Below are 22,800 nucleotides of genomic sequence, written 5' to 3' on the forward strand. Positions count from 1 at the left end.
AGTAAGGCCTGTCTCTCAGCAAGTCTATGAGGGTATTTCAGGAAGAGACTGGAAGTTGAAAGCAGTAGACTGAGGAAAGAGGGCCTATGATTATCACTTCGGGCAGATATTACTAATCCACTGCTGGCCTTTTTAGGGAAATCAATTTATTAGAAGAAAGGCAAAACTCTCTTTTGAAACTAAGAAACATTTCTCCTTTTACCCTTTGGACAACAGAGTTACAGATTTTAAAGCCTTTGCATTCTAGGAAGTTCAGCATCATTTCCCCATTCTCATGATTTCACCCACACACTGAACATTCCATATTCACCTTTCCAAATTCTGAAGTCTTTGTATGTGGATCCAGCATGCTACTGAATTCCCTGAATTACTACTTTGCAGACTGTCTAACCCTAGAGCTTCTTATCTGTAACACTCCATAAACCAATTTCTTCAATAAATACCTTCCATCTCTCACTGGTCTGTCTATATTATCATTTATCTATCTATTCATAGCTATTGTTATGGACCTACCTATAGATCTCCCTTTTGCTCTGTCTCTCTGGAAAAGCCTAATGCAACCGTGGTATGACATGTTATTTCACTGCAATTGCATTAAGTACCATTAAGTCATAGGACAGGTCTTTCGATGTTGTGATAGTAGCTTGTTGTGATTACTTGAAAGTCTCAAGTAATTCAAGCTTTAAAAATCTTAACAGAAATGGACCTTGAGAGCTTTTTTGGAGGTTCTAGCAGGGGAGCGCAGCTACTCGTATTCCCTTGACTGAAGACTGGTCCTCCTCTGGCGGGGATGGCCGTCCTTGTCGACCAAGCGCGCAGCTTCGGGAGGGACGCACACGAAGCAGTGAGGGAAGAAGGCAACACCCGCCTAGACAGCCAGATCAGCCGAATCAGCCCTGGTGATCAATGGGATGACAGGTATCGCAGCCACATCGCTAATCCTGGACTGTGCCGGGCCGTGTACTTGCTACTACATACAAGAATCTGGTCTGGGAACATCTCAAAGTTTCTTTGGGGATCTCCCAAATCTAGCTCCCAGACTCAGAACTCTAAGCATCAAAAAGACAAAGGACAGAACAAGTCAACCAACCATCTCAGCTATATGTTGCCAGTGAAAAACTGGGCAAACCAAGACTCTGTGATGGATTATGTCAATCAGTGGATTCTTCAACGACCTCATCGTGCTTGGAGTGGTGAGACTGGCAGCAATTCAGAAATGTTGAATTATCAAAACCACTTGAGCAAGACCCTCGGAGCATGCCCCACAACCAGAACCTTGGGACGGTGGGAGACTGGATGGGGCTTCTCCCTTAAATCTCCTTTTACATCAGATATAATAAGGAAACAATACGGAACTAATTGTCTTGCCCATCTTCCTGTAGCACATGAAACTTTTTACCCTCATGAATAAACATGCCTCCTATTTGGTACCAGCATCGTCTGCACAATTGTGTGTACAACTAAGCATCAAAATCATACATATGTTTTGCAAAAACTCAGAACACTTTTTTTTCTAACTTTGTCATAAAATCTGTTCATGTCTTACACTAAGTGCTATTTCATTTGAGTTTCCTAATCATTGTTTCTATTAGTACTTCTAAAACCTTTACTTTTCTGAAAGATTTTTTTTCTACAAAAAAGAACTTGTTAAAAATTTAGTCAATATTCTTTAATTTCCCTAAGCATTGAAGAGCTCTACACATTTCAACTAAGAAAAGTAATCTTATTTAGCACACCTTCTAAAATAATTCAGCCTTCAGCAAGGAAAAAAATAGATATAAGCTCTCATTTTACTTTCATTAAAAAGCTAAGATTTTTCTACTTTCATCCAATTTTTTTTTTTCTTTTGAGAATGGGTGAAGGAAATGCTGAGAATCCAGTACAAGTAGGGAAATTTTTGCATAATTTAACGTTTATTAGAACTGACCAGGAAAAACTTAAGAACTAATCTAATCATTTGTACATGGGCTGGCTAAGTTTGTAGTGATAGGAATTGGGAACCTCTTTGTTAAAAGAAGCATTCTATTAGAGTCCACTCCTAGAAAAAAAAAGGGACTTCACTGGGAAGAATTAACAGGAAAGGGATTCTGTAGTTACTCTTAAGATAGTTTTGAGATTTAGAGTTACAACAGATTCGAATTATCTAAGCAACATATTTGAAACAAACCTAGGTCTAAAACTGGTCAGTTTCAGCTATTACAGTCAAGGTTTCCTGGAGAGACAAATTGATAGGCTGTATAGAATGCAAAAGTTCATAGAGGGGCAAGACAGACTATCACTTGTGCTACCTGTGTCTCAGCGTAGATTCTGTGTGGTCCGTAGGGGAATGGAACAGATGTATGACATGTCACTATCACTTCCTTCCTCACAAATATTTTATAAAAACTCATGGAGCAGGGCCCAGCAGCAAAGTCCTTGCCTTGAACGCGCTGGGATCCCATATGGGCGTCGGTTCTAATCCTGGTAGCTCCACTTCCCATCCAGCTCCCTGCCTGTGGCCTGGGAAAGCAGTTGAGGATGGCCCAAAGCCTTGGGACCCTGCACCTGTGTGGGAAACCCAGAAGAAGTTCTTGGTTGCCGGCCTCAGATCGGCATAGCATCGCCTGTTGTGCTCACTTGAGGAGTGAATCATCGGATGGAAGACATTCCTCTCTGTCTCTCTTCCTTTCTGTATATCTGACTTTCCAATGAAAATAAATAATCTTAAAAAAAAAAAAAGAAACTCATGGAGCAGAAATTAAAAGCCACATTTGGAAAAACATGGAAAATGGATATTATTTAAAACTATGCATAGATTTAAAGAGTTTTGGGTACCAATATATACTTATCTTTTAAGTCTTTTTTATGATGTTTTTGAGGATCCTTCGTGTTTGTGTGTGGAAAGATGCAAGACAGGATTTTAGTGGATTCACTTTACTCTGCTATGGGTGCTACGAAGTTCTTTCAAACATGGAGAAACAAGGATTTACACAATCTCATTTGGAAGCTTGAGAACCAAGGAAGATGATGATGTAGCTCCCATTCAGGAGTAAACTGTGACATTCTGCAAGAGTATATGTCCAGCTTCCTAAAGCTCAAGGACCTAGAATTCAGTTCTCTAAAAAGCAGAAGGGGGATGTTCTAGCTCCAGGAGAGAAACATTAACATTGCCTGTCAATTGCATTTTTATTACAGCTAGAGTCGGAACTAATCAATGGTGCCCATCCCATTGAGACTGCATCTTTTCCATTCAGTCTTCTGACACACTATTCTTTGGGAATAAAGCTGATGACTCTAACCAATCAGACCACAGCAGTTTCTGCTGTAGCCAATGAGGGATATGTGCAGTTAGCCTACTGAAGAATGAAACTAATTAATGAGTTTTTAGCTGCCTGAGGGTTCCATAATCAAGTTAAGATGGCATGATAATTCAACCATCACATAATTACACTGAAAAATTCATGCCCAATGATTTTAAAAAACACATGTTTATTTAACTCAAAGAGCTTCAAGGAAAGAGAGAGAGAATTTTCCATCCACTGGTTCTTTTTTTCCACAAATGGGTGCAATGGCTGGAGTTGTGTCAACTGAAGCCAGGAGTTTCTTCTAGATCTCCTACATGGGTATCTGTGGTCCGTTAGTTGGACTATATTCTGCTGATTTTTCAGGATATTAGAAGGGATCTGATTGGAAAGTGGAGGAGTCAGGGGGTCCCCTATGGGCCCCAGACATGAAATGGGGTCCAAATAAGATATAGCATTGTAGGTGGCAACTTCTAATTCGACACCACAGTCGTCACCCTTACTAAATGGTCTGAAGGAAAAATAATGCTTCAAAGGTCAGTTACACATTTGAGTAATTAAAACTGAAATAATAATCTAAATCCTAGTTTTGACTCCATCTTAAACATGTAACAGCAGGTATTAATTTTTTAAAGAGAGAAAGTGATCAAGATGGGTAAGGAGAGAGGGTGAGTGAGAGAAATTCTCCCACCATCTGGTTCATGCCCCCAAAGCTGGGGCTGTGCCAGCAGAAAGCCAATAGTGTTTGGACCATCTTCCATTGCTTCCCCAGGTACATTAGCATGGAGCTGGATCAGGAGTGGAGCAGCAGTGACAGGAAGTATAACCCATATGGGCCGATGGAGTTTCAGCAAACTACTTAGTGACACATTATACAATCATTTGCTGTTAAGAAAATATAACCAAATCTGAGTTTTCAGGCAGCCCAATTACAAAGCATGATGATATGAAGAAACAGAAAATTCATCTGCAGCAGCAAAGGCCTAAGGAAGAAATCAACTAACTATTTAAGTTAGTGACAGTCAAACGTTAATTTGAGTGACTTAAATATGTCAGAGCAGAATAAATTACAGAGTGAGAAGGTCAAGATATCTGTATCAAACCCTATCATCTCTTCAGTGTATCTGTGGAAGCATTCATTCTGTAAATACGATGGAATTCTCTGCACTGTGTTAGGTGTTGCTACAGCATTAACCAAAACAAACATAAACTTAGTATGATGGTAGCATTGCTATTTTGTAAATTGCTTTGTGTTGTAGAATGTTCCTTCTATGCCTATCTTTCTTAGTGTTTTCAGCATACTGTGGTGTTGGGTTTTGTCAAATGTCTTCTCTAAATCTCTTGACATGATCATGCAGTTTTCATGTTTCAATTTGTTGTGATGTATCACATTTACTGATTTGCGAATGTTGAAGCATCCTTGCATGCTTGGGATGAATCCCACCTGGCCCAGGTAAGTGAAATGCCACCTGATGTGCTGTTGGATCGTGTTGCCTAGCATTTTGTTGAGGATCTTTGCGTCTATGTTCATCAAGAACTTCAGTCTGTATTTCTTTTGCTGTTGTGTCTCTATCTAGCTATAGTATTAAGATGAATCTATATCCAGAAGCCATCAAACTATTAAAGGAAAACATGGGACATACTCTCCAGGAAACAAGAACAGGAAAGACTTCTTAGAAAAGATGTCAAAAACACAGGGAGTCAAAGACAAAATAAACAAATGGGACTACATCAAACTAAAAAGCTTCTGTATGGCAAAGGAAACAACTAACAAAGTGAGCAAGCAACCAACAGAATGGAAGAAATTTTTTTCACACTACACAAGTGATAAAGGACTAATATCCATGGTTCACAAACAGCTTCAGAATCCCAGGAACAGTTTAAAAAAACAAAAATAAAACAATTTCCCACCACCCCCCCCCAAAAAAAAACCCTTTGAACATATAGGTTAAGGAAATGAACAGGCTTTTTCAAAAGAACAGATTCAAATGGCTACCAGACATATAAAAAGATGTTCAGGCTTTCTAGTCATCAGGGGGATACAAATAAAAACCACTTTGAAGTTCCACGTAATTCCAAGGAGGTGAGTCTACATACAGAACTCTACCAACAACACCTGGCATGGATGTAGGGAGAAAGGAATCCTTCTTTACTGCTGCTGGGAGTTTCAAAATCAGTATGGACAGTGCTTGGAGAATCGCAAATAAACTTGCCATATGACCCAGCTATCCCACTCCTAAGAATACACTCAAAGGAAATGAAAACTGCATATGAGAAGGGGAGTGGTTAAGAAACTGCGGCACATCTACTCCATGGAAAATTACTCAGCCATTAAGAAGAATGAAATTATACCATTTACAACTAGATGACAACTAGAGACAATTATGCTCAATGAAATAAGTCAATCCCAAAAGGATAAATACCATATGTTCTCTAATATAAGGAAACCATCATGGGAAAAAAAAAGAAAGAAAGAAATGAAATGCACAATTCTATGAAGGATCCTACTAGCATTACTTAAATTATTTTCATTCATAGGAACAGAGTGAAAAGATAAACTGCATGAATGATATGCTAACTTATAGCTGGACTAACTGATATTGCTATTATGAATAAGAAATAAATGTACAATCTTTAAACATATTTTGCAGAAAGGTAAAATATGATACGGTAAGGCATTAATTTGGATGTTTACAAATGCCAGCAAGAGATAACATCAAGTAGGAGTCAGATACACTGAGTCTGGAAAACAAAAAAGAGACATCTAAGGAATACTTGAATTTGGGATGTATTAGCATATATACAGTGCTTAGTTCCAAGCACAAGGATGCGATTATCCAGGTAGAGAACTTTTAGTGCAAATTTCTTGGAGCTAAATGTGACACATGAGAATTTTTACTGATTTTTGTTAATGAACAACTTTCACTTAAAAGTGTTTTTCTAAAAGGTTACCTTCAAGTGGCCAGCATTTTTGCATAGCAAAAAAAGTCATTGCACTGCTTGCAAAGCCAGCATCCACTGTGGGGCTCCATATCCAATTCCACTCTGTGCTAACAGCCTGACAAAAAGCAGAAGTAGGTGCCCCAAGTGTTCGGGAGCTTGCAACCACACAGGAGGACTGAATGAAGCCCCGTGGAATCAGCCTGGCCTACAGCTGGCCTTTGGGGCCATCTGGGGAGTGAACAAGCACATGAAAGATCTCTCTTTTTCTGTTTGTCCCTCATACTCTATAAATCTGCTTTTTAAATAAAATAATCTTGAAAAAGAAGATGATCAACATTTGAGAAGCTCTTGAAAAAATAAAGTGCTGTTGACAAGAAAAATCATAAGAAAACTACAAAACATAGTGTTATGAAAGGTGCGTAAAAATGAAAGGAGTGATCAAGAATTTGCAGTTGCTTTTAGGAAAATAATAAGGAAGATAAACAATTTTACAAAAATCATCTAGATTCTGCCTTTCCAGGAACTTTTAGGAACAGCTTTATATGAAAGCAATAGCAATATTGTGCATTTAACTTCTTTAAGGAGTCAGGTGTGTGACATTAGAGAAATCTAGCTGGAGTGGTACAAATGAAAACCACAATTTTAGCTTGATGTAGAATGATTGGAAAATAAGATAGCAGTCACCACATGAGAACACTTTCATGAAGGTTAGCCCAGAATGAAAGGGAAAATATGTGTCGGGAGTGAGATACAGATGAAAATCAAAATGCATGACATTAGCACAATGACAGATGATGCTTGATTGCTAATGACAATAGAAGAAATATTAGGATAAATTAGTAAAAAAGAGAATAAGCAAAGGATATATTGAAAATGAAGGAAATGTTTAAAGCCTATCAAGAAATGGAGAATTTAGAGTTCTCTGATGAAAAAGGGAGAAATCAATGACAAGTGGGCAAACAGAACTTTTTGCTTTGATAGTTGAGGAGCTTAGTTCATTGTTGAAGCAGTAAAGAAAATTAATAGATATGGCAATAGGCGTGAAGATTTGTTGGAAAGATGATAAAAGTTCTCAAAAACTGGCTTCTCGTGCGGGAATGGTCATATACAAAATGAATGCGGGAAGGTTGTCAAACATTTATGAAAGGAAAAATTTTATCTTGACTTGTGAAAATATTTTATTTCATTTATAATTGTATTAGCTTAATATTACATCATAGTTTAAATATCAAGTAAATAAGAAAGCTTCCATGGAAACCCAGTAAACTTTACCTTGGTTTTTTTTAAGAACTTCCATATTTTTGTGGAGAGTTCACTAGAGAAATGAAAATGTTTATTAATAATAATCATAAGCCAGATTGCATTATTGACCTAAATGAAAGATATCATGGGATAAATGGAAACAGTCTTTTTTAAAGATTTGCTTATTTATTTATTATTTATTATTGTATTTTATTTACTGAAAGGACAGATACACGGAAGAAGGAGAGACAGACAGAATGATTTTCTATCTGCAGGCCCATTTCCCAAAAGGCCGCAATAGCCGGAGCTAAGCCTATCTGAAGCCTGGAGCCAGGAGCTTCTTCCAGGTCTCCCACGTGGGCACAGAGTCCCAGGGCTTTTGGCATCTACTGCTTTCCCAGGCCACAAACAGGGAGCTGGATTAGAATTGATGCAGCTAGGACACAAACCAGAGTCCATATAAGATCCTGGCAGAGGCAAGGTGAAGATTTAGCCACTAAGTAATCATGCCAGGCCTAATTTCACTTATTTTTTTTTAATTTACTCTTCTAGGTCATTGGAAATGTGACAATAATCAGAGCAAAATAAGTAAACATTTTACAACAGTTCATGAACTATTTCAACATGCTTCTTGTTAATACACTATATACCAAATTATTTAATATTTACATCAATGAGATTTAAAATGTATTTTGGAGGGCAGATGTTTCAGCATAAGGGGTTATATTACTACTCAAATGACTGGTATCCCATACAGGTGCCCATTCCATCCTGGCTACACCACTTTCAACCCAGGTCCCTGCTAAAATGTGCCTGGGAAAGCAGCAGAAGAGGTTCAAATGCGTGGGGCTTTGTACATCAGAGCACTGAGTGAAGCTCCTTGTTAATGCTTCAACCTGGGCCCGGGCACACGTTATGGTCATTGGGAAAAGAAACAGTGGATGTAGAGTATCCATTTCCTTCTGTCATTCTCTCTGTCTCTCGCTCTCTCTCGCTCTATCCCTTTTTTCTCTCCCCCCAATATAACTCTGCTTTAAAATAATAAAATAAATTTTGAAAATAGATATATTTCGATTTTTAAAATGAAACTAGTATTACCAAGACAGTTCCTTTCAGGTAGCTTTGCTATCTGATCAAATTAGAAAACATGAATACATACTATTCAAAAGAAAACTTAAAGGCCCTGTAATTAAGAATGAGAGCTAAATATTCAAGGATTCAAGCATTCAAGGATTTAATGGCTTTCGAATTATAAAAATTTATACAATGTCTTGCCTTATCATTCATGCTGTCACTGGATTTTAATGCAAGTTACATTTTTTTTTATTGATTACAACTGTTTGTAATAATCAATAAAATCCTGCATGGAGAGTGGATTTAAGATAACATCAAAGGGTTTTGGAATCAACAAGCAGTAACAGCAAAGGTCTGATGTTGAAGGCATCAGAGGAAGCCACAGCCAGGTGGTGATGACACAACAGATACAGGACAAGACGTCTAAAAAACAAGCTGTGGTTTGCAACATTGTCAAATGTGCAAAAATGTCATTCTCACCAGGCAAAAGCGTATACTTAGTAAAGTAAGCTTGGAGGAAATTAACAGGCAAGTTCACTTCTTGAATTCTGGCCTATGAATTATGTCCACAAAATAACTGGAAAACAAGGATGATGCTAAAAACATAAATGACAAACACTCAGCAGTATAAATATATTTACTCCTTCCACAATTTATATTCCCATCTTCTTTTTATACTACACCACAGTGTAAAGTCAAGTTGACTTATTTGCTTTCTCTATTTATTTATTTATAAGTCCATGATGAATTATGACCAAAAATATTCCTGTATAGACAGCAGTATAACTGGAAAACTGTTTGCCAAGGACATCAGAATTCGCATGTAATTGCCAATTGGGCCAAATAATTCTAGTTATTTTTTAATGTAAATAGGTATTTTTAACTTTAAGCTTTAGCCTTTACAGAAAAACAAACAAAAATATGATATTTGTTGAAAGGTACCGAAGACATACTACAAAATAAAGTCAACAGGGGCAGGCATTTGTCACAGCTGTAGGATCACTGCGCCAAGCATCTGCTTCCCATATGAGGATGTCTGAGTTCTAGTTCCAGCTCCAATTTGCACTCCGGGAGGAGCAGGTGTACTCTGAGTGGTAGCATAAATATGAGAGTACCAGCCGTCCTCCTGAGAGACACAGATTGAGTTGGAGCTCCTGGGTTGGGCTCAGCCCAGCCCGAGTATTGAGAGTGTTTTAACTGATGTACCAACTGTTCAAACCCTTGAGTTCTTCAAAAGTAAGCTTTAAGGACAGAAAGTGTCTGTATATGAATCTTCTAAATTCTTTCACACTTTGTTCAAAATAAGTTGGCAAATTTCTAGAAATGATTCTGTGATCACAGGTCTCAAAAGTAATATTTTTATTGAATTTTCATTCTTTTTCTTTGTTCAAGCTTTATTTATTTATATTAGAAAGGCAGACCATATATTTTTTTAAGATTTTATTTATTTTTATTGGACAGGCAGATATACAGAGAGGAGGAGAGACACAGAGATTTTCTGTTTGTTGATTCACTCCCCAAGTGGCTGCAATGGTTGGAACTGAGCTGATCTGAAGCCAAGAGCCAAGAGCTTCCTCCAGGTTTCCCCAAGAGCGCAACAGGTTCCTAAGGCTTTGGACTGTCCTCAACTACTTTCCCAGGCACAAGGAGGGAGCAGGATGGGAAGTGGGGCCATGTGGGCAATTGCCCCAGGCCACGCCCTGCTGCTTAGGGGCGTGGCTTAAGCCTAACCCTCTCCTAGGCCTGAGACACAGCCTTCAGGCCGACAGGTGGAGTATGACCTCCAACGTGGCTAGAAGATCAAGGAAAGTATACCTGAACATGACCTCTGACATCATAGGAAGATCTAGGGAGATAGAGGTGTCATACAGCCAGTTACAGCATCCTTGGTGGGTGTGGGGTCTGCTAGAAGGCTCCCTCCTACCCTCCCCTTCCTTACCCTTTAAAACCTGTAACCTTTGCATAATAAAGCAGACATTCTTCACCAGTTTGTCTCCAGTGGTTCTTGAGGCCAAAGGCCACTGTCTGCCTCATCCTTGCTGACCCCGGGTTCTGCTGGCAGGGCTACCCCCCCACACACCCACCCAGGGACAACTGGGATTAGAACTGACATACAGAAACCTGGGAGCGCTCACAGCAAGACTTTAGCCACTAGGCTACCTTGCCAGGCCCTAGCAGATCAGATTTAAAAAGAGGAGACAGAGAAAATTCTCTCCTCTGCTGGTTCTCTACCCATTTGGGGGTAATCAGGAGGAACATAAAACAAATATTAACAGACAAAGGCATTACAACTTATACCATAGTCATGTAAAATATTTAAATAGATAGATGACATTTTAAAAACTGTAAGGTAAATATTTGAAAATCAAAACTGCAATGCGGGCAGACAAAAAATTCACTAGACAAGATCAGTGAGAGTAGACATTATTGTCAAACCTAAGAATAGAATCTTGGAGGTAGAATCTGCTTAAAATAGAAATGAAGAGAAAACAATTGTTAAAAGATGATGAACAGGGAGCCATGAAAACAAGGAACAATTTAAATTTTCTAATACAGTATGACACCCTGTTCTTCAGTTTCTACTGTTTTATATACAAATTTCTAATACTATTATTTTTAAAATCAAGGCATTTGTGAATGTGCAAATGGAAGAATTTTGTCTCTTTCTCCCTCTTTCTCTCTTTCTTGCACTAAAGAGAACGAAAATATGCATCTTAATATTACAGGAATATTTAAACATTAGTTTAGTTTTAAATATTCATCCATGTTCAAGCGAAGACATGTGTCAGTAGATGAAGAGGGCAGATATATTGAATTATTTGCAGGGATTCTGAAACAAGCATGTTAAAGTTGTAAATATATCTGATAGAATATGCAATAAGATATTTCACAAGTGAGATAAGATTAAATGTGGAAAGGAAGAAAGAAATGATGACTGGTTATCAATGCAGAGGAAAAGAATCAAAATCAAATCTTGGGGCTAGCACTGTGGTTGAAAAAGTTAAGCTAGAACTTGGTGATACCAAAATTCCATATGCACACAAGTTTGTGTTCCAAATGGTCCACTTCTGACTCAGCTCACTGCTGATACCCTCAGAAAATGGCCCAAGTATCTGGGCCACCGCACTCCTGAGGAAAGCATGATGTACCTACCGACTGCTGCTTTTAGCCCCACCCAGTCTCATCCTTTGTCATCAACTTGGGAGTGAACCAGTGGATGGTAGATTTTTTTCTGTCTCTCCATTTTCTCTGCAACTTTGACTTTCAAATAGATAAACATTTTTTTAAAGCAGTCTTTCCATAGGCTACTACAGTAATTACTGCTAATATCACTATTTACCATATAATTTCTACAGACTCCTAGTAGTCTATAGATTTATTTAAGATAAAATTTTCACCTTAGTCACTGCTATAACTAGAATAGAATAGGTTTCAGTAAACATCCGTTAAATAAATGATGAACAGGAAATTAAAGTTAATGGTAACTTTACTACAACCGAAATATCAAAAGAAAGGTGAGAATTGGGCATGTAACACAGCAGTTAAGATACTGTTGACTTACATTTGGAATGCCATAACAGAATGCCTGATTGTGAGTACCAGATCCAACTATAATCAATTCTAGCTTCCTGCCAGTGCGCACACTGGGATCAGCAGATGATGCCTTTAGAAGCATGAATTCTTGCCATAGCCCAAATGATCACTAGCAATTAGCTAATGAGTCATCAAATAGAACATATCTCTGTGCCTTTGTCCCCTTGTATTTGAAATGCACAAAGTATGTATTTTTCAAAAAGAAGAAGTTCATCAAAAATTAAACACTGTGGGTTTGCCAAAGGGGTATCTTGGTCAATTTCTTATTAGTAGGAAGTGAAGACAATGTTAACGGAATATCAATTTGTCAATGGTGTGTTTTCTACTAGTTTTATTTCATTAATAGCATCCTTTCAGAATTGTTTCAAAGTCAACTTCCATTGAAATCAGGAAGTAATGTCCAAGTGTCCACAGGATGGCATTCAGCACATTCAGACAAGGGTCAAGCAGTACAGTGAATTCAGGTAAAAATAATTGTATTCCATCTGGGATTTTCATTTCAGTAGATTTCCTTCTGAATTTAGTTTTGATGAAAGAGCTGAAGCTAGTTCTTTTACTCTGTTGGAAAGGTTCAGCCAATTATAAACTCAATTTAAAAAGAAATAAATTGAAAACCAAAAGTAATAAAGAATAAGAAGGGTGGAATATCTGGACTGACTCTCAGAGGAACAGGAGAAGGAAATACAATGAGTGCTACAAACTGGGGATACTGTGTTAGCAGTCAAGTTCAACCCTGACTTCCAGTATTTATTTTCTCTATCATACTTCTTACCCAAGCAAAAAGTAAATATTGCATTGTTTAATTTAAATTTTACAATGAAGCTATGTCACACATATAACTGAATTTTGTGTTCAGAGTACATTTACTTTGGGAGAATTTTCCTACCACTTCCATAATCTCTTCCGGAATTAAATTTTTAAAATTAAATCTGGTATGATGTTTGGTTTTAGGATTGAAAAACAAATGATTATACCTGATCATCAAAATTATGGAATATTTTTATATCATGTACCTCAAGAATTAGTACCTATTACTAGAAGCATATGCCAATTTTATTAAAAGTCTGTCATTTTTAGGAATTAGAATCCAAACTGGTAGAAAACAGAATGATTGTAGGAATTGTCTCTTAAAAATATTGGTTTCTCAGATCCAGTGTGGAAGCCTAGCTGCTAAGTCCTTGCCATTCTCATGCTAGGATACCATATGGTCACTGGTTCTAATCCCGGCAGCCCCTTTTCACATCAAGCTCCCTGCCTGTGGCCTGGAAAGGCAGTCGAGGATGGCCCAAAGCCTTGGGACCCTGTAAGCCTTGGAATCGTGTAATAAAATAACCATACAGAATTGCAAAATATGAATTAAAATAATTCAGAACAGTAGTCAGAAATTTTGACAAAATCCACTAGTAATTATATTCTATAAAACAAATAAAAATGAATTTCTACTGTGGTAGGACAGCTTTTTTTAAATTTCAGAGCAGTGGGCCCGGCGCGGTGGCGCAAGTGGTTAAGTCCTCGCCTTGCACGCCCGGGATCCCATATGGGTGCCGGTTCTAGTCCCGGCAGCCCCGCTTCCCTTCCAGCTCCCTGCCTGTGGCCTGGGAAAGCAGTCGAGGACGGCCCAAGGCTTTGGGAGCCTGCGCCCGCGTGGGAGACCCGGAGGAGGCTCCTGGCTTCGGATCGGCATGGTGTCGACCCGTTGCGCTCACTTGGGGAGTGGGTCATCGGACGGAGGATCTTCCTCTCTGCCTCTCCTCTCTGTATATCCGCCTTTCCAAAAAAAAATAATAAAAATAAATCTTTAAAAAAAAATAATAAATAAATTTCAGAGCAGTGTCTTACAATATTATCATTTTTCTTCAATCAATAATCTGGCTGAGGTGGGTGTTCAACTTATTGGTTAATCTAGCAGAAGGGCTGCACGCAGCTCACAGAGGGCCTGGGTTTGAATCTTGGCTTTGCTGAGGAATCTAGCTATGGTTAAAGTGTGCCCTGGGATGCAGAGGTTGATGGCCCAAGTCGATGGAACCTTGCAAAACATGTGAGCAATCCAAATTGAGCTCCCGCTTCCAGGTTCAGCCAAGTTCAGGAGTGTGGAAGGCATGTGCGCACTGATCTACAGCTGAGGACTTTCTGTGTTTCTCTGTCTGCTTCTTTCTTCCTCTAAATGAAAATACATTTGTAAAAATGGTTTCATTTGTAAGAAATAAATGAAATTATGTCAAAAGTTTTAAATTGATTTTTGTGTGCAAGAGAAAAAAAATCTTTCTAATTCAAATACTTTGAGCAAGCAAATGTTCAAGCTGTAAGAAATTTTTAGCCAAATATTCATGCATTCTCAACAAATAAAGCAGTGTCAGTAAATGTATGGTACCACAGACACATGAGATTGTCCACAATAGAAGGCTGATGTTGATGGATAATCAATCTAAGTATAAGAGAAAGACAGCGGAAGAGAAACAGACAGGGAGAGAATGAAGACAGAAGAACCGAGGAGATATGAAAATGGAGAAATGGAAAGACAAAGAAATGTGCATTCCATTCAAGTGGCAGTAAAGTCAATTTCCTATCAAATCACAGGATACCCTGCTTTTGACACATGCTATTCACTCTTACGTGGGTCTTTAATAACTTGTGCTTTTCTAATGGATCAAGAGATCTGTTTATACTTCCTAAGTACTGTTTGAAAATAACAAGATTAAAAAAGAAATGCACATGCTTCAACTTAATCAACTTAATCTTTAATATAAATTGTGGTATAATAACTACGAAATGTTAAAACATTTATTCATTGTAGAAACTGTTTTCTATATATCTATTTTCTTGGAGATTATTTTTCTCTTTCTATTTTTTTATGTTATTTATTTTTGGGTGTCTTCAGATAGTGTTTCAAAACGTCATCTGTTGTGCAAATATTCTCTGTGACAGTCCCCTGTCTGCAAAGGTCATTTACTATCAAGTTTACTATATATGCCTAATTTTATATTGTGTAATAAATCTTTAATGGCCACTATATGTGACAACTCTGAAGGTTCAATCAGAGGTTGGATGTATCAATGTTTAATGTATTTCTTGGTAAAAAAAAATTAGCACATGTCTCCAAGTAAAATAAATGTTCTCTGTTTTATGTGTCCTGTTTTACAAGACTATTAAAACGGCTTTTTATTCTAGTCTTAGTATTCAGATAAGGATACTATCAGATTTAACTGTTAGGTTAACAAAGTAAAATAAGCTGAAACATGACTATATTAAACCTGAAAAATTCTAAAATATGCAGTAATATCAAGTAATTAGAGGCAATACAAGATAAAATATATTTTATATGTGACAAATAATATTTTGATATTTGAGAAATGTGTATTAATATCTAAGAATTAAACTTAATTTTGGCATTAGATATGAACATAATTATAATAGCAAGGATTATGTAAACAATGATATATTCTTTAAATATTTCACAATAAAATCATTGAAATAATTTCCAAATTATCAACACCTAAAATGTTTCTTCAGAATGTAGGTTCTGCTTAATAGCAATATTTTTTCCACTCTAATTGTGCATAGTATGAAGACCAAAATAAATGAAGTAAATTATTTATTCTAATATGCATGCTGAAACAGTTTATTTCAGTTCATGTGTGCATGTATACATATATAACAGAATTAAAAATTGAAAGACCTATTTTAAATATATTTATTGTTTTCAAAGCAAAGCATTTGCAGTATAAAAATCTCATTAGTCCTTCCCATAAATTATTTCAAGATGGGGATTTTAGAGGCCAAAACCGTGTTGCAGATCTGAACTAGAAATCAACACAGCTACATATGCACATTAAAATTGATGTAATTCTAAGATTCTCCATGGTTATTAGGACGGTAAATAGAAGCCAGACTGCTGATAAAATCAGAGAGCTTTTACATTCAGTCATTTAAACCAATGCAATTTCTAATGGTTTTACTTGTGCTGCGGTGAATTTACTATAAATCCCACCAGAATGACAGATTCAATCAGTCCATTTGTTGGAATGACAGGTCATATTTGCAGCAGAATGATCCAGCACCAAATATTTCAAAATCACTAAAGATATTAAAAATGACAAAGAATGCAAAGAGCAAGAACTAGCAGTCAGTACAGCAAATTTCAGAAATAAAAGCCACTTAGATAACTGCAAAATTACCTGTAAACTGCTGCTAAACATAAATTGCTTTGAAATTTTGCATTAAGAATATTTTGCACTTTAATTAGCTTTTGCTTAATTTGACAACATTCCTTTGTTGCAACTTTTCAATACCATAATTTCCATTGAGAAGTGATCAAGCTTGCTGAAAATAATACATATAAAAAAGGTCTATTTGGTACTTTTGTTATGAGAGCCATCTCTCTGACCTTGGGCAAATGTTTTAACTTATCCTATCCCTGAGACCTGTGATGGAATATAGGAGGAAAAACCCTTTACCCCTACTAAAGGATTAGAAACAATTTTAAAAGTCATCATCATATGAATGGTTCTTGAAAATTAAGTAACAATAGACACTTGCATAATACAGTTATCATTTTTTGTTTTTTATACTAGAATTTGTCTATGTGAACATTTATCTGATCAGAAAATAATTATCCTATCACAACTATGCAGATTATTTGCCTTTCTAGATGTCACTGTTCCCTTTTTCATGATTCTCTTCTATAAAATTTTAAATAGCCCATTTTATACTAATATTCTGAAAAATAATAAAATCAAACAAAAGAAAGGCAACATGAGATGCAAAAGCTAATCACATTTTTTAAAGATTTAAAAATTTAGTTACAAGAAAGAGTTACAGAAAAAGAGAAGGAGATTTAGAGAAGAGCAAAACCTTTTTTCCCTTGACTCAATACCCAAATGCCAGAAAAGTTAGGTCTAGGCTAGCATGAGGTGAGGAGGGAGGCCCACCCTTTGCTTTCTTCTGGATGACAGGATCCCAAGCACCTAAGTCACCCACTGCTGCCTGACAAGTGCATTGCAGGAACCTAGTTTGAAAACAATCATCCAGGAGTCTACACTACAAACTGGCACTACAGTTTGGCTTGCATGCATCCCAAACAGTGGTCTAGCATGTTGAGACAATGCCCAGCCCTAACTTTAAAAACAAATACATTATGGCTCTTATCAATCTAGTCTCCACAAAATAAGTTGCCGAAAAATAAGATGTTGTTTTAACTGAAAAATAGTGAATAGTCATTATTCTCAATTTGAAGCCTGGAATATTCTCTCTTAAGTATTAGAAAATTCTTCAAAGTTAAAATTTTCTGCAGGCCAAAACTCTTGCCAATCTGTTTACTGCAAGCAAATATATTTATTGCAGATTTTAGTGATGAACTATTGACACTAACGCACATACACAAGCATGCTCCTCATTTAACTTTGATATGTCTCAAATGCTATGTTACCAATTACAACACAAGAGATAGATGATCATAGATAAAACCAAGGACTATACCATTTAATGCTGGTATCATTTGGCAAATCATTCAATGTCTTTGTTTCTCAGAGTTTTGATTTTCTCCTTTTCACAAAAGAGAAAATAATTGACAAAAATATGATGGTTACATCATGTCATGTCTAAAACATCGGGCAAGGTGTCTGTTCCACAGCAAAAAATGGTAGTAACTGTGTGCTCTTAATGATTTAACTATTCTTAGCATCACTTTTCTATATCAATTTCCTGCTTAGCTAAATACTATAAATCATCCTTCCATAAGAAGACTTTAGGTTCACATCATATTACATGGCTACACATGAATAGTTTATGAAATAGATATTTATATTTTTTAAAATATCAATTTTTGAAATATATGGTTTTAGATTTCAAAAAAATACACTGTAATAGGCATTTCTAAGTGAAGATTTGCCGTAATTGTGTAATCGGGCATCATTTCCTAGAAATTTGTTTTAAAAATGTCCTGAATAGGGGCCCGGCGCGGTGGAGCAAGTGGTTGAGGTCCTAGCCTTGCACACCCGGGATCCCATATGGGTTCCGCTTCCCTTCCAGCTCCATGCCTGTGGCCTGGGAAAGCAGTCTAGGATGGCCGTTGCGCTCACTTGAGGAGTGAATCATCGAAAGGAAGTTCTTCCTCTCTGTCTCTCCTCTCTGTATATCCGCCTTTCTAATAAAAAAAAAATAATAATAATAAAAATAAATCTTTAAAAAAAATGTCCTGAATATAGGACATGCTAATACAGTTATGTGGCCATTTTCAGACACCAACAGTAATTGCTAGTGGATGGAGAATTGATACAGTTCCCTACACAATTTCTGCCCAATTAGAAAGTGGAGTTATCATATAATTATAATATAGACTAGTAATCCTAAAGGCTATTGCCATCTCACATAGTTTTATAATGATTAAGCATTTAGGTAGATAGCTCATTGATTCATTATGGTAGTAGACATAAGTCTTCATATTATGATTAAATTTTGATTTAGGAATTTGGCCGTGTAACTCCGCCTATAATCCAAATACAAAATTGTTTACATTTGCTTTTCATTATATTAAAAAGAGAGTGTCAAAAATGAAGAGATTGAAAAAGGGAAATCAATTTTCGATTCACTAGTTCACTCATCAAATAACTAGATCAGCAAAAAGCCAGGAGCCTGCAACAACTGTCTGGTCTCCTACATGAGTGGCAGGCAACCAGCTACTTGGGTCATCCCCCATTGCCTTTGTATGCGCCTTAGCCGAGGGGGGGTGGATTAAAAGGAAGCAGCCAAAATGCCAATAGCCACGGATACAGGACTCCTGCAGTACAGAGAGTGGCTTTAGCTGTTGGCTCTCAAACAGTAGTTTGAAAATTTATATAAAAAGATATAATACTTCCTCCATAACTTGGTTTGCTTAACAAAAAGAAGAAAATCCTTGAATAATCTGGGAACTCTGAGTCAATTCATCAAAATAGATAAGCCAGACACTGATAAAACTGCACTCTTAAATGAGTCTACTGCTATATTAGAAAACTTCAACAACTTTCCATCAGAAATAGACAAATAGATATCAATTCATTAAAGTCATAGTTAGACTCAAAAACCCATCATTGCACGGATATAACTTTTGTACACTACTGCAACAATAGCAAACAAACCTTTTCTCAAGCCCACATACAATGGCTAAAAATATAGAACTTATTTATAACCATAAAAACATCCTTCAACTGTTTCGATTTAAAAGAACAGAAATAAAGCAGTATCTTCCCTCAGACAAATAATTAAACTAGAAATCAATAACACAATAATAACCGGAAAATTCTAAAACACATGGCAACTGACCCCACATTTCCAAATAACATATGCATCAGAAAAAAAAAGTTCAAAAGAAATTTTAAAATACACTGAGCCAATCAGAAACATGACCCATCAAAATTTGTGAGACAAAGTAAAAGTGATAACTAGAGAGAAAATTATAACATTAAACGTGTATTAGAGAAAATAAGATAAAACTCAAATTGACAAAGTTTCCGCATTCAAAACTAGGCAAGGGAAAATGAAGCATTTTCACAGTAACAGAGGCAAATAAGCAATAGAAATTAGAGTAGAAATGATGACAATGAAATAAAAAATCAAAAGAAAAAATAATAGTAATGAAAGTAAGGCATTAATACAGATACATTGAATATTACACCAATAATAAGGTCTACTGTAATGGTTCACTGACAATCCTCATCTTGCAAGTGCCAAGATCTCCTATGGTTACAGGCTCATATCCCAGCTGCTCCACTTTCTATCTGACTCCTTGCCTGTGGCCTAGGAAGGAAGTAGAGGATGGACCAAAGCCATGGGACCCTGTACTCACATGGCAGATTAAGAGTTTTTGACCCCTGGCTCTGGATTGGCTCAGCTCTGTCATTGTAGCCATTTGGAAAGTAAGATTTCTTTTTTCTCTGTTTCTCCTTCTCTTCTTAAGTTTGATGTGCCTTTCCAATATAAATTTAAAAATCTTAAAAATAAAAATAAATTAATAATATAAGTTAATCAATTATTAATTAAACACTATGAGGAACTGTAAGCCCACAAATTTGATAACCTAAGTGACATGAGTTGATGCTATAATGTCAAAATATGTGCAATATGAATTTAACAACCTGATTAGGACTGTATCTGTTAAATAACTCAAAAAATGATGACCCCTGTAGGGGGAGGCAGAATCAGAGGCCAGGATTGTGGTGTCATATTTTAGGCCTCTATCTGCACTGCAACCATCCCATATGGGAGCCAGTTGTATTCCTCACTGTTTCTCTTTTAATCCAACCACCTGCTACTTCACCTGGGAAATCACCCTAAAATGACTCATATGCTTTGGTACCTGCATTCACAGGCTGACCATAAGAAGTTCTGGTATCTGTCTTTGACCCGGCCCAGTCCTGGCCACTGAAGCCAGCTGAGGAGTTAGCCAGTAAATGGAAGATTTTCTCTCTGCGTGTCTCTCCACTTTAACTCTGCTGTCAAATTAAACAGGGGTTAAAAATAATAATAATAATAAAAAAAAAGACAGCCCAAGGCCTAAAGACTCTGTGACAAATTCCAGAAATTATTTAAGGAAAAATCCAGTCTGATACTGCAGAAGGTATTTCAGGACAGAAAAATATGCAGAATAATCATTCATAATACAAGTTAGTTTAAAAGTTTAGTATTATTAGAATTTTATTCCAAAGCAAGACAATATTACAACAGAAAAACTACAAGTCAATCTTTCATGAATATGAATGCAAAAACGCTCAGCAATGTGTTAGCCAATAAAATTCAACAATCCAAAGGAAAGAAAATTCCTAGAAAATGGGACTGTCCATACTTCTGAAAGCTATTTATATGATTAATGCAATTCAAATTAAAATGCCTGTGACATTCTTTTCAGATCTCAAAAAAATGTTATACATATACATATATATGTATATATATATAAAAACAGGGGCCATGAAGAACTAAAGCAATAATAAAAGCAATAAAGAAAAACCTGGAAATATCACAATAACAGACTTCCAGATGTGCTAGAGTGTACCTATAACCAGAATGGTTGGAACCAGCACAAAGTAGATATGAAAATTAAAGGGAAAAAAAAAAGCTAGAAATGGAATCACTTCCAAACAAAGAGCCTCTGCACTGCAAAGAAAGCCATCAATAAAGTGAAGGGGCAGCCAACAAAGTGTGAGGAAATATTTGAGGATTGTGCAACTGATAAATGATTAATATTCACAATTCAGAGCTCAAGAAACGCAACATCACCAACAAAACAACCTTAGTTAGAAAATGAACAAATGACATGAACAGGCATGAAATATAAATGCCAAAATGACATATGAAATAACACTCAGATTTACTACCCATCAGGATGATGCAAAGAAAAGCGACAATGAGGTCTCACCTTACTTCAATTGGAACAGCTATCTCACAGAAATCAGAAAACAATTACTGTTGGCAGAGATGCAGAAAAAGGCACCTTAATCTACAGCTTTGTGAATGGTAAACCATTACAACCACTACAGAAGTTAATATGGAAATTATTCCAGTATCTGAAAACAGAGCTATCATATGATCTGGCCGTTGCATTCCTGGGAGTTTATTCAAACAAAATGAAGTCAGCATACGAGAGTTACCTGTAAAACTTCCCTCCCCACCATGTTTATAGCAGCTCAATTCACAATAACCAGAGCAAGGTCGAAACAGATGTCCATCAGCTGCTAACTGGATAAAGAAAATGTGATATATATAGTGTATGTATGAAAAAAGGTAAAGAAAAGACAGAGCCCTAAGCAGGCAAATTGCTCTCAACTAGCTTGTTGAAGAAAGAGACCCTGCTCAGGTGCTATGAGCTGGTGCCTAAGAGCAAGCCTGGCACCGCTCTAATGCCACCCTTACCTGGAATACCACAACCGCTCCTTTGTCCTTCCATACTCCCTCCAGGTACATTACATTAAGTAAGTCCAATGACCTCAGGACATTCTTCTCTCCACTGACCTGAGACTAAGATGTTCACAGGACCTGAGTACTAAATGTGAGTGTAAATTAGTGTGTAAGTAGAGGTGAATTGTGCATTGTTTGCATAAAAATAAAGCATTGAAAGGCAGATTGTGCACATCTCTTAATCTTGTTGAAAGGTAATAGAATCGCTCATGACAGGAAATATGCACATTTTAATCATATTAATTCTTCCAATCCATAAGCATTAGGATTATTTCTTCTTTTAATATTCTTTTAATTGTACAGATCTTTTAGACCGTCAATTAAATCTGGTTTGATGTATTTACATTTCTGCAGCTATTGTGAATGGACCTATCTTAAGTTTTTCTCAATCTCAATATTATTTGTGTATAAAAAGACTATTGATTTTTTGTGTATTGGTTTTATTCCTACAGCTTTACCAAAATTTCTCATGAGTACCAATTGTCTCTTAGTGTAGTATTTTGGTTTATGTGTGTGTGTGCCTACCTATCATCTATTTATCTATCTACAGTACATGGATATATTATTAAAATCATCTGTGAAAAGTGAGAATTTGACTGTATCCCACCTGTATGCCTTCAATTTCTTTTTCTTGCGTAATGGCTCTGGCTGAAACTTCCAGAATTATATTGAATAGCAATGGGGAAGGAGAGTGGTCTTGCCTGATTCTAGGCTTGGTGGAAACATTGCCAACTTTTTT

The 22,800-nt window shown here is 36.6% G+C and overlaps 1 pseudogene; it reads left to right on the forward strand.

Annotated features, from left to right (window-relative positions):
• The first annotated feature begins 790 nt into the window (after positions 1-790).
• LOC121164792 overlaps positions 791-22,800 on the forward strand; it is a 109,744-nt pseudogene continuing 87,734 nt past the window's right edge.

Source organism: Ochotona curzoniae, unplaced genomic scaffold, assembly GCF_017591425.1.
Source record: "Ochotona curzoniae isolate NIBS_2020 unplaced genomic scaffold, NIBS_Ocur_1.0 contig_1071, whole genome shotgun sequence".
Classification (NCBI taxonomy): Eukaryota; Metazoa; Chordata; class Mammalia; order Lagomorpha; family Ochotonidae; genus Ochotona; species Ochotona curzoniae.